Genomic DNA, 13,230 nt, shown 5'->3' on the forward strand with positions numbered 1-13,230 from the left:
TTCTGTTTTTGTATCAGTACCATACTGTTTTGATTACTGTAGCTTTGTAATATAGTCTGAAGTCAGGGAGTGTGATTCCTCCAATTTTGTTCTTCTTTCTCAAGATTGCTTTGGCTATTTGGGGTCTTTTGTGCTTCCACACAAATTTTAAAATTATTTGTTCTAGTTTGGTGAAAAATGTCCATGGTATTTTGATAGGCATTACATTGAATCTACAGATTGCTTTGGGTAGTATGGTCATTTTAAGAATATCAGTTCTTCCAGTTCAGGAACACAGTATATCTTTCCATCTGTTTGTGTCATCTTCAATTTTTTTTTATCAGTGTCTTATAGTTTTCCTAGTACAGTTCTTTTAATTCCTTAGTAGGTTTATTCCTAGGTATTTTATTATTTTTGATGCAATGGTAAATGGGATTGTCTCCTTAATTTCTTTTTCCAGTAGTTCATTGTTAGTGTATAGAAATGCAACGGATTTCTGTATATTGATTTCATATCCTGCAACTTTACCAAATTCAATGATGAGCTCTAGTAGTTTTCTAGTGGCATCTTTAGGATTTTCTATCCTAAAGTCATACATTACCATGTCATCTGCAAATAGTGACAGTTCTTCCTTTCCAATTTAGATTCTGTTTGTTTCTTTTTCTTATCTGATTACTGTGGCTGGGACTTCCAAAACTGTGTTGAATAGAAGTGGTGACAGTGGGCATCCTTGTCTTCATCCTGATCTTAGAGGAAACACTTTCAATTTTTCACCATTGAGTATGATGTGGGCTTATCATATATGGCCTTTATTATGTCGAGGTATCTTCCCTCTATACCCACTTTATGGAGAGTTTTTGTCATAAATGTATGTTGAGTCTAGTCAAAAGCTTTTTCTGCATTGTTGAGATGAGCATACGGCCTTTATTCTTCAATCTGTTGATGTGCTGCAGCGTGCGGATTGCTTTGCCGATATTTAACCAGAACGAACTTTTTGGCCAACCCAATACATGTAATGTAATCAATCACATATGTGTGTTTAAATCTCATCTTAGTGTTTACTTCATAATTTTCAATTTACTTGGTGTCCCTTTTTACTCTCCTTCTTGGCCTTCTTTTAATCTGTAAAAATGTTTTATTATTCCAATTTTTTCTACTCTTAGCAGTTAGGTATAAATTTGTATTTTCTGGGCTGCATAACAAATTACCACAAACTTAGCACCTTAAAACAACCCATATTTACTATCTCACCGTTTCTGTGGGTCGGGCATCTAAGGGTGACCCACCTGATGCCCCTCAGGACCTCACAGGCTGCAGCTGAGGTGTCAGCTGGGTCTGTGGTCTCACTGGAGGCTTGAGTGGGGAAGACTCCACATCCAGGTTCATTTGGGTTGTTGGCAGTATCTGTCTCCTTGGAGCACTGAATCCTGGCTTCTCTCTGGCCATTGGCTGGAGGTGCTCTCCAGTCCTGGAGGCCGCCCACAGCTCCCCATAACATGGCCCCTCTGCAGCCAGCTCTCAACACAGCCATTTGCTTCTTTAAGGCCAGCAGGAGAGTCAGTCTGCTAAGATGGAATCTTCCACAATGTAACGTAACCATGGGAGTGACAGCCTATCACCTTTGCCTGATTAAGGCTACTTCACAGATTCTACCCACACTCAAGGAGAGGGCTCACACAGGCATAAGCCACAGGGCATCATCTTAGCGTGTGTCTGCCACAACGTTCTCTTACTAATCTTTAGTAGTTGCCCTAGAGTTTACAATATATCTTCGAATTCTCAAGTCTACTATAACACTCTACTTTTCTGACAATGCAAGAATCTTAGCCCTTTTAACTACACTTACCCTCTTCCAAAACATATGCTATTATTTTGTGTGTGTTTTAGCTGTTATATATCTGTGATGTTGGTGCTACTGTTTTGCACAACTCTTTTTTTTTTTTTTTGCGGTACGCGGGCCTCTCACTGTTGTGGCCTCTCCTGTTGTGGAGCACAGGCTCCGGACATGCAGGCTCAGCGGCCATGGCTCAGAGGCCTAGCTGCTCCACAGCATGTGGGATCTTCCCGGACCGGGGCGCGAACCTGTGTCCCCTGCATCGGCAGGCAGACTCTCAACCACTGCGCCACCAGGGAAGCCCTTGCACAGCTCTTATGTGTATTCTTTCCAATGCACCCTCCCTACCTGCACCTCCATGTCCCATTTGGCTTTGTCTCTTCTGCCTTTTTTCTTTCTCTTTTGTCTTTCTCTTCATTGTTGGTCTGCTGCTACTGAACCCTCCTAAAGTTCTGTTTGTCCAAAGGTGTGTTTATTTTGCATTAAAAACTGTTTTTTTACCCCTTTGAAGGGGTAAAGAAGATTGTTCTCATTTCATTAGGTTTTGGCAATTATACTACGGTGTGCTCTGGTGTTTGTGTGCACTTGCTTGTTTTTGTACTCATCCTGCTTGGGATTCTTCATGCGTATCAAAGCTCTGACTTGATCTCTTGTTTGTTTTGAAAAATTCTCTTTGAACGCTGCTACCATCCTCTCCTTCCCTCATGCCTGCAACTCCCATGACATCAGCGTCAGACCTTTCCTTTTTTCTCTCTGTCTTTTTTTTTTTTTTTTTTTTTTTTTTTTTTTGTGATAAGTGGGCCTTTCACTGTTCTGGCCTCTCCTGTTGCGGAGCACAGGCTCCGGACGCACAGGCTCAATGGTGGCTCATGAACCTAGCCGCTCCGCGGCATGTGGGACCTTCCCGGACTGGGGCACGAACCCGTGTCCCCTGCATCAGCAGGCGGACTCTCAACCACTGCACTACCAGAGAAGCCCTGTCTCTCTGTCTTTAATCCGAATATTTTCATTTGTACTGTATTCCAGGTTACTAATTCTATTTCCAGCTATGTCTATTATGCTGTTAAACTTAGCCATTGAGCTCTCAATTTATGTTTTGTATTTTTACATTCTAGAATTTCCATTTGGTTCTTTATTATTGTTTCCCATTCTCTGCCCAAACTTTTCAGTCTTATCTTTTAATTCCTTGAATATATCACTCATAATTATTTTAAAGTCTATGTCCAAGAACTCCATCATTGGCTGCATCTGGGTCTGTTTTTATTGTTCATCATTTTTCTTGTTTTTCACTCATATCTTCGTTCCTCATTAGCCTGATATGTTTTGGTTGCTGTACATTGCCTATTAAAAATGTTGGACGTGTGCTAAAGTCCTGGACAATGACATCTTCCTCCAGAGGAGACTTATTTAGTGTCTGGTAGGCACCAAGGCTAGAGGCAACTCAGATTACCTTAATCTAGTCCGGGGGTTGAGTGATTTGAAGCTGAGGATTCCGTTCCCACGCGCATTGCTTTATTTCCCAAAGGATGGAGTTCTTCAGGATTCTTACTCAATAGAATTGCCAGATAAAATACAGGACACTCATTTAAATTTGAATTTCAGATAAACAATAAATCCTTTCTTACTGTATGTCCTCAGGGTTATGTTCTGTATTTTTATTAGCTAAACCTGGCAACCCTAAGCCCTTACCCGGTGCTCTGGAATACAGATTTTGTCCCCTTGTTGCTGAGACCTGCAGAAGCGCTGCTCACATTGTGCCCCTGCCCTCCCCCTGGTGCTGTGATTCTGGTGCTGGTGGCTGCTGCCAGGGGAAGCCTGTCTGCTGGTCTGGAGCCACTCCTGCACTCTCCTGCCCTGAGCTCACCTCCTTCGTCTTTGCAGTGCCTTCAGACACTTTTTACAGCATGTTCATTCTGTCCGTCTCTTCTGTTGCTGTCATTGGGAAGACTGGTCCGAACCTCCTTCACTGACATGGCAGAAGCAGAGCCACGTGCAGGAGCTTCTGGAGCTACTCTTTTCCCTTTGGAATTCTGTGAATACTGATTCATTGACTTCTACATTTGATGCTGCTATAAAAAGTCCTAGGAGAGGGACTTCCCTGGTGGTGCAGTTGTTAAGAATCCACCTGCCAATGCAGGGGACACAGGTTCCAGCCCTGGTCCAGGAAGATCCCACACGCCGCGGAGCAACTAAGCCTGTGCACCACAACTACTGAGCCTGCGCTCTAGAGCCCGTGAGCCACAACTACTGAGCCTGTGTGCCACAACTACTGAAGCCCGCATGCCTAGAGTCCGTGCTCCACAATAAGAGAAGCCACCACAATGAGAAGCCCGCGTGCCACAACAAAGAGTAGCCCCCACTCACCACAACTAGAGAAAGCCCGCGCGCAGGGAGGAAGACCCCACACAGCAAATAAATAAATAAATAAATAAATTTATTTATTTAAAAAAAATAGTAAGTCCTAGGAGAGCGTAGTTTGATTTCTTTTCTGCTTGGGTCCTCGAGTAACTTTATATATATATATAAAATATTTATTTATTTATTTGGCTGTGCCGGGTCTTAGCTGCAGCACGCGGGATCTTCATTGCTGCAAGTGAGATCTTCGTTTCTGCATGTGGGATCTTTTTTAGTTGTGGCAAGCAGCTTCTTAGTTGTGGCATGCCGGATATAGTCCCACGACCAGGGATCGAACCCGGGCCCCCTGCATTGGGAGCACGGAGTCTTAACTACTGGACCACCAGGGAAATCCCAATGACATTTTTATTTTTTTTAAGAGTCAGCAACCTTAAAAACAACCTGCCAGTTGTTTTGTTTCCTGGTATATTCTTTGTCCCTTTTGTCTTAAGATTCATTTCAGGAAAATTTTTTTGTATTTTATCTCTAAATACTTTCCCCATCACTAGTATCCGCATTCTAGAGACACTAATTATTGTCATCTTCTGTGTCTCCTCCTTCCGGTTTCCGCCCCCTTGCTAGCATTCACCGTGACCCTCCCAAACCCTTCTCTCCTGCCCCGAGCTCCACTCTGCACCACATCGGCTCTGTTTCCATCTGGTCCTGTGTGAGCTGTTGGTCTGCAGAGCTGACTGTTGTTTTCCGTTTGTCTTCTCTTCTGCGATGACTCTTTTACCTCCTCATTCTATTTTTCCCATCTTGTCTTTGATCCCTTGTTTTATTGGATTTCTGTTTTTATTAAGTTCCTCCCTAGCTTGCGGTGCTTTTGGAGAGCTGGCTTTTCTGCTTGTTTTCCTCCAGCGTCTTCTGAAAGCCGTGTCATCCCTTCCCTGTGGCATGTCCGCACCTTCTCACCTGCCAGTTCTTTCACAGTGAGCATGGCCCCTGGGTCTGGCTCTCCTCTGCTTGGAGTCTCAATTATGGAAACATAGGTTGAGCAGTTACTTTCAGGACTCACAGTGTTCTATTATTGGACTGTTGGAAAGCCCTGTGGGGTGTAGCTACCATCACCCCATTTTAGAGAAAGGGACACTGAGGCCCAGAGAGGCTAACTGGTCGCCTCATCACATGGGCAGAGAGTGGCAGGTGGGTGTGGACGTCTCTCCTAGGGCAGGCGTTCAGACCCTCCCTGTAGCCAAGGGCGCTGCTGGGGCGAGGCAGAGTGTGCCGCCAGCGGATCACAGCTCTCAGGGGCCTTGGGCTCCCTATTCTGAGTTCCAGTGGGCTTGTGGGTTGAGACACCCCCACTTCAGCCCAGCCGGTGGATTACTCTGGTTTAGTTGTGTTTGTGGATTTTAGAACATTTTTGATCCTTTCGTCAGGTCAGGAGGGAGTGCGCTTGCTCCGCTCGCCTTGTTAACCTGGAGCTCGGGCACACCTGGTGTTGGTCCTGCAGCCGCGTGGACCGCAGCGAGGAGCGGAGCACTGTGATCCGTAGCCCTCTCCCCACTAGCAGGGCCAACCGCGGCGGACCAAGCAGCCACCACCATCCAGTGAGCCTTCCGGAAGCTCCTGGCGAGAAAGGAGCAGGCCTGCCGTGAGCAGGACCACCAGGACTACCTGGAGCTGATGGAGAAGCTGCAGAGGCAGGTGAGGTCTACGGGGTTGGGTGTCGGAGTGGGGCATGACTGCAGGGCTGGAGGCGGGGACGCGGGGCTGGGGGCGAGGAAGGAGGGCTCGGGGCGGAAACTGCAGGGCTCGGGGGCGGGAACTGCAGGGCTTTGGGCGGGGACGCAGAGCTGGGGGTGGGAACGCAGGGCTAGGGCGGGGGGGGACGCAGCGCTGTGGGGGACTCAGGGCTGGGGGCGGGGAAGGAGGGCTCGGGGGCGGAAACTGCAGGTTTGGGGGCGGGGACGCAGGGCTGGGGGCGGGGACGCAGGGTTAGGGCGGGGGGACGCAGGGCTGTGGGGGACGCAGGGCTGGGGGCGGGGACGCAGGGCTGGGGGCGGGGACGCAGGGCTTGGGGGCGGAAACTGCAGGTTTGGGGGCGGGGACGCAGGGCTGGGGGCGGGGACGCAGGGTTAGGGCGGGGGCACGCAGGGCTGGCGGCGGGGAAGGAGGGCTCGGGGGCGGGAACTGCTGGGCTCCGCGGCCCGGACCCAGGGTTGGGGGCCCAGGGCTGGGGCGGTGACCGCACTGGGCCGCCCGCCGGCCTTCGTGGCCCTGTTGCGGCGGGAGCCAGAGGCGGCCCGGCGGCAGTGGGAAGAAGCGGCGGCGGCAGGAGGAGCGGCAGCGCGGGGCGCGCCTGTTGGAGGCGCGCCTGCTGGAGGCGGCCTTCGACGGGAACCTGGGTGAAATCCAGGCGGTCCTGCGGGAGGTGGGCGGCGGGGCGGCGGGGCGGCGGGGCGGCGGGCCCTGAGCTCGCGGCGTCGCTGACCGCCGCCCGGCGCAGGTGGACGCGCTGCTGAACCGCGAGGGCGTGAGCTGCGACGCGGCGCGGGCGGCGCGGCGGCTGCAGCGGCGCCTGGCCCTCGTGGACTTCGAGGACAGCGACGGCGGGCGGGCAGTCCCTGGCCATCCAGCTGCTAACCGAGCAGGGCGCCAGTCCTAACAGCAAGGTGGGCGCCGGGCGAGGACTGGGGGCCGCGCCTCGTCCGGGCGGGCCGTGCTCAGTGAGCGCGTCCAGCAGGGCGCCTTCGGCCGGACGCCGCTGTACCGAGCGGCCTTCGGGGGCCACCTGGAAGCCGTGGAGGTGCTTGTGAAGCTCGTAGCTGACCCCCGGGTGTATGCGGACGACGGACGCACCCCCGAGCAGGTGCGCGGGCGTGGGCAGAAGGCCCCGGTGCGCTTGCTCCCCCACCCGCAAAGCTGTCAGAAGCCTGGGGGCCCCGCCCCGGCTGGTCCCGAACCTTCCAGGACCCAGAGCCTTTGCAGGCCCTTCCCCTCCCAAAGTACTCGCTATGAGCCTTACCGGGCACACGCGATCAAGACCACAGCTCCCGGTTTCTTGGGGCCTCCTGTGGCCGGGGTTCTACTCACGTCCCTGGGCCCTCAGCCCACCTTGGAAGCAGTGTTACCATGGGAGGTGGAGAAACAGACTGGCTCCTCGGGAGCCAGCGCGGGAGCTCTGGGGCACTGAGGGCAGCGCTAGGACCGCCCACCTGGCCCCTCACTCAGAATTTCCACGTCTCTGAGAAAATTGAGCTCTAGGGCTTGGAGCCATGACCCTGCCCAAGGCAGCTCAGCCTGGCAGCTCCTTCGTGGCCCGGGAACGATGTCAAGGGGCCTTTTCACAGGCCCTGGGCCAGGCTGGGGACACGGGCGCCTGGACTTCTCCCCGGCCCAGGAGGCCAGGTCAGATGAGGCTGACCCAGGGCCTGTGGGAGCAGCCGTGAAGCCAGATCACCTAATGCCACGGCCTTAATTTCTTCAAATGAGTCTGACTGGAATCTCAGGCCCTCGCCCATCTCAGCCGTGTGTCCTTCCACCCCAGTCTGTAGAGCTGAGGTGTTGGCTGGAAAATGTGGGACTGGCCCGGGTCTGCTGCTGAGCCCCTGCTTCCACCCGTGGGGTGCCAGGGCCTTTGCCGCCTGGGGACCCCGTGTCCTGGGCGCCACCTTCACCCCCAGCTGCCTCCTCAGGGTGCTGCTCCAGGCTCCCCCTTGTCCTGGAAGGCATCCCCTCTGCTCTTCTTGGCTTCTCCTTTTTAATAAGCAACAAGCCAAGCTTGAAAAGACCAGCAGAACCTCTGGCTTCAAACTCCTCCTGCTTCCTCCTCAAAGGAGCAAAATGTGAGGCTAGGAGGACCGAAGGGCCTGGCCATGGCCTCAGAGGGGCTGGAGCGAGGAGGGGCACAGGGAGGCCCACCTCTCCGCGGGCCGTGTTGGGGCAGGCCCGGGCGGTGGGCACAGGGCATGAAGGCTGGAGAAGCATGCAGGCGGCCTTCTGAGGGGTGCTGAGGAGGATGTCCAGCCCGCCGGTGCCTGAGGGTGGGGCAGGGGGCACTGAGACGAGCAGTACCCTGGTGGGAGGGGGGAGGCCACTGGCTGCAGGAGGGACAGTCTGGTGCTGGAGCAATTGGACGTCCACAAGCGAAGGAATGAACCTTCACCTAAACCTCACCCTATATAAAATGAACTCAAAATGGATTAGTATTTAAATGTAAACTGTAAAACCTTTAGAAGAACACAGGAGAAAATCTTTGGGACCTATGGCTTGGTAAAGGGTTCTTAGACAAAAAGCACAATCAATCGATAAAAGAAAAAAAAAAACCAACAAATTGAACTTCCTAAAAATGTAAAAATTTTGCTCTGCTGAAGCCCCTGTTAACAGGATGAAAAGACAAGCCACAGAGAGGGAGAAAATCCTTGCAGACCACATATCTGACAGAGGACCCATATTTGTAACATACAAACAACTCTCAAAGCTCAATGGTGGGCTTCACTGGTGGCGCAGTGGTTGAGAGTCCGCCTGCCGATGCAGGGGACACGGGTTCGTGCCCCGGTCCAGGAAGATCCCACATGCCACGGAGCGGCTGGGCCCGTGAGCCATGGCCGCTGAGCCTGCGCGTCCGGAGCCTGTGCTCCGCAACGGGAGAGGCCACAGCAGTGAGAGGCCCGCGTACCGCAAAAAAAAAACACAACACCTCAATGGTAAGTGGTACGATCCAGTTATAAAGTGAGCAAAGGGCATGGAGAGAAATTTCACTGAAGAGGATATAATGATGCCAATAAACACAAGCTGTCCAACTCCATCGCACCTGGAAGAAATGCTGAAACGGGAACCAGCGGGGGCACAGGGCGCAGAGAAGCCGGATCTCACCCAGTGCTCGTGGGAACGCAAAGGGGCTGAAACGGGAACCAGCGAGGGCACAGGGCGCAGAGAAGCCGGATCTCACCCAGTGCTCGTGGGAACGCAAAGGGGCTGAAACGGGAACCAGCGGGGGCACAGGGCGCAGAGAAGCCGGATCTCACCCAGTGCTCGTGGGGACGTAAAGGGGGCAGCTGCCCTGGAACACAGTGGGGCTGTGTCTTAAGAAACTGAACATACATTTCCCGTGGGACTCAGCACACGCTGCTGGGCATTCTATTCCAGTAAAATGAGGACTGTGTCCGCACACAAGTGTGCACGTGCATGTTCACGGCAGCTTTACTTGTAACGGCCCCAAACTGGACGCAACCTAGATGTTCTTCAGTAGGTGAAAGGTTAAGCCAACTCAGGCCAGTCCACACCTCAGAACACTCCTCAGCTGTGAGAAGGAAGGAACTAGTGATAGAGCAACACCTGCACGGTCTCAAGGGCCTTTTGCCAAGTGAAAAAAGAGTGCATCTCACAGGGTTACATACTGTCATTCCATTCACATAACATTTTCAAAATGACGAAATTATGGAGACGGAGGCCGGATCAGTGCTTTGCGGGGTGGGAATAGGGGCAGGGAAGGAAAGGGGAGAGAGGTGATGTGACTAGAAGTGGTGACACAGAGGAGCGTTGTGGTGATGGGACAGGTCGCATCCTGACTGGTGGTGGGTACACAAATCTACACGTATGATAAAACTGCATGTAACTGTAGACGTACAAAGGGATACACGTGAAACTGTTGAAACAAAGTAGGTGGGGTCTGTGGATTGTACTGTGTCCATATCCTGCTTTGTATCTTGCACTATAGTTGTATAAGATACCATCACTGGGGAAAACTTGTTAAGGGTACATGCAAATTCCTGTAAGTCTGTAATTGTTTGCAAATAAAAGTTTAATAGAATTACCAGATGCAAGGAAACAGGAAAATATAACCCATAGTGAAGAGCAAAATCAATCAACGCTGACTCAGAAATGACGCAGCATAAGTGGACAAGGGCATTAAACTTACAGCTGTATCTCACACAGCACACCTCCACATCCATCTGTCTCTATTTTTATGTACATACTCCTAAACTTCTGAAAACTGCAATGTTGGAGGTGAAAAACACACTGGATGTGATTAATGGTTGATTAGACATTGAAAGAAAAATTAGTTATTTAGAAGACATAGAAATTACCCAAAATGAAACACAGAAAGAAGGTGGAAAAAAAATGAACAGAGATTTCTGCTTCTAGGATGGAGTAAATGCAACCTGATTTATCCTTCCACCTGAAATACGACAAGGAAGCCCAGACAGAAAATATGAAACAATGGTTTTCAAGACACTGGGCATCAGGGAATAATCGGTGATCCCCAAGAGGCTGGAAATAAACTACGTGAGCTCTTTGATTGCCCAGCTAACCACCTTGAGAGCACTTCCAGGCTGTGGTGCAGGAGCGGGGTATCCAGGCAGAGCCTGGTCAATTCCCTGAGTTAAGGAGACAGGGTTCAGAGTCCAGGGATTCCAAGGCAGTCAGACTGCAAGGGCCAGAGAGAAGAGAGCTGCAAAGGGAAACAGCGTTTCAGAAATAACGCCATTTGCAGCAATACGGATGCAACTAGAGATTGTCACACCGAGTGAAGTAAGTCAGACAGAGAAAGACAAATATATGATGTCGCTTATATGTGGAATCTAAAACAATAGTACAAATGAACTTATTTACAAAACAGAAATAGAGTCACAGATGTATACAACAAACTTACGGTTACCAGCGGGGAAATGGGGGGAGGGATAAAGTGGGAGATTGGGATGGACATATACACATTACTATATATAAAATAGATAAATAATAAGGACCTCCCGTATAGCACAGGGAACTCTACTCAATACTCTGTAATGGACTATATGGAAAAAATATCTAGAAGAGTGGTTATATGTATAACTGATGTACTTTGCTATACACCTGAAACTAACACAACATTGTAAATCAACTATACTTCAATAAAATGAAATAAAATAAAAAGATAAAGAGCATTCCAGAGGTGTGTAGGGACCCCTTTGGGGATTCAGGTGAGTACTCAATGGCTCATGTGTGTGACGGAATGTCTCAAGGTTGGGGACAGAGCCATCTGTCAGGAGGGAAGGAAGCAGTGCCTAGCCTTTTCCCACCAGCCCAAGCAGGAGACCTCACAATCCATGTGGCACTGGGTAGGGCACTTAGAAGGATCTTGCCTCAGAGGAATAATTAGTCCTAGAGTAAATGCCGCTCTGGTACAGCCTCACCAATCTTAAAGCAAGACCCAAAGGATAAAACTTTCCAAGTAATATAACTGTATCCCAAAACAAATTTCAAGAATACATATAGAGATACAAAATATACAGCTCCTAACAAGGCAAAATGTACACTGTCTGGCATCCAGTTAAATATTACCAGACATACAAAGATGCATAGAGATATGACCATAATGAGAAGCTCAACTGATCAAACAAACCCAGAACGGATGGGGATATTAGAATTAGCATAAAAGACATTTAAACAGCTGTTATAACTATATTCCAGATGCTTGAAAAATTGAATAGAGACACGGAAGGTATAACAAACAAATTCTAGAGGTAAAAATGACAGTGTCTGAGATGAAAAACAAACAAAAATCTATGGATGGGATTAATGTCAGATTAGACACAACAGAGGTAAAGATTAGTGAATTTGAAGGCTTAACAATAGAAACTACTCCAAATAAAACCACACAGAGAAAAAGGAATTCCTCCAAACGAAAAGAGGATCAACGAGCTGTGGGACAGTTTCAAGAGGCCTCATATATATGTAATTGGAGTCTCCAAAGGAGAGAAGAAAGAAAGGACGGAATTCCCTGGTGGTGCTGTGGTTAAGAATCTGCCTGCCAATGCAGGGGATATGGGTTTGAGCTCTGGTCCGAGAAGATCCCACATGCCATGGAACAACCAAGCCTGTGCGCCACAACTACTGAGCCTGTGCCCTAGAGCCCGTGAACCACAACTACTGAGCCCGTGCACCACAACTCCTGAAGCCTGTGCGCATAGAGCCTGTGCTCCGCAGCAAAAGCCACCGCAATGAGAAGCCTGCGCACCACAACGAAGACCCGATGCAGCTGAAAATAAATAAATTTATTTTTAAAAAAAAGGAAACAGAAAAAAATATATATATTTGAAGAAATAATAACCTTAAGGTTTCCAAATTTGATGAAAAGTATAAACCACATTCCTAAAACTCAACAAACACCAAATTTCAACAAGAAGCAGGAAGGAAAATCAGGCTAAAGCACAATTTGATAAAATTTCTCCGAGCCAGTGATAAAGAGAAAATCATAAGAGCAGCCAGAGGAAAAAAAGACATGTTACAGACAGAAGAACAAAGATAAGGACTATGGCAGATTTCCTGCTGGAAACAATGCAAGGGAGGAGACCGTGGAGAGCATCTTTAACGGTACTGAAGGGGGAAAAAAATCTTGTCAACCTTGAGTTCTATACCCAGTGCATATATCATTCATAACTGAAGGCAAAATAAAGACATACCTTTCCAGACATACAAAAGCTGAAAGAATCAATCACCAGCAGACTCACACTATGAGAAATGTTAATGGAAGCCCTACCAATAGAAGGGAAGGGATGCCAGCTGTGAATATGGATCCACTCAAAGACGTGAGGACCACTAGAAAGGGTAACTACCTAGGTAAGTGTACGAGATAGGGCCTTAGTACTTAAATTTATTGAAAAGGTAATTGAAGAAACAAAAATAATGGCAATATGTCATGGGACTTTATAACATATGTAGATACACATACTAAAAACTGTACAAATTATAGTTGTTTGGCTCAAATGTGTGACAAAAATAAAGGTTGGCAGGGGGAAATGGAAATATACTGTGGAAGGTTCTTATACTATATGTGAAGTGGTACAGTATCATCTGAAAGTAGATTGTAATAAGTTGTAGGTGTATATATGCTGTAAACCCTGAAGTAAGCACTAAATATCAAGTTATAGTTAATAAGATAATAAAGGAGATACAATGGAATTCTAAAAAATATGCAATCAGAAAGGAGGCAAAAAAAGAAGAAAAGGAAAATAAAGAACAGGGACTTCCCTGGTGGTCCAGTGGTTAAGATTCCACGCTCCCAGTGCAGGGGGCCCCAGTTTGATCCGTGGTCA

The 13,230-nt window shown here is 49.0% G+C and overlaps 1 long non-coding RNA gene across 2 annotated transcripts in view; it reads left to right on the forward strand.

Annotated features, from left to right (window-relative positions):
• LOC113633773 (uncharacterized) overlaps positions 1-8,470 on the forward strand; it is a 22,760-nt gene extending 14,290 nt beyond the window's left edge. Inside the window, exons 3-4 of one of the 2 annotated variants that reach the window (XR_003438321.1) lie at positions 5,590-5,857; positions 6,660-8,470. This is a non-coding gene — a long non-coding RNA (uncharacterized LOC113633773). Of the gene's footprint in view, positions 1-5,589; positions 5,959-6,659 lie in introns of those variants that run through there. The other variant, XR_003438320.1, reaches the window with a different exon arrangement.
• The last annotated feature ends 4,760 nt before the right edge of the window (positions 8,471-13,230 follow it).

This window comes from Aethalodelphis obliquidens, unplaced genomic scaffold, assembly GCF_003676395.1.
Source record: "Aethalodelphis obliquidens isolate GAN/ISIS:26980383/991018 unplaced genomic scaffold, ASM367639v1 scaffold41, whole genome shotgun sequence".
Classification (NCBI taxonomy): domain Eukaryota; kingdom Metazoa; phylum Chordata; class Mammalia; order Artiodactyla; family Delphinidae; genus Aethalodelphis; species Aethalodelphis obliquidens.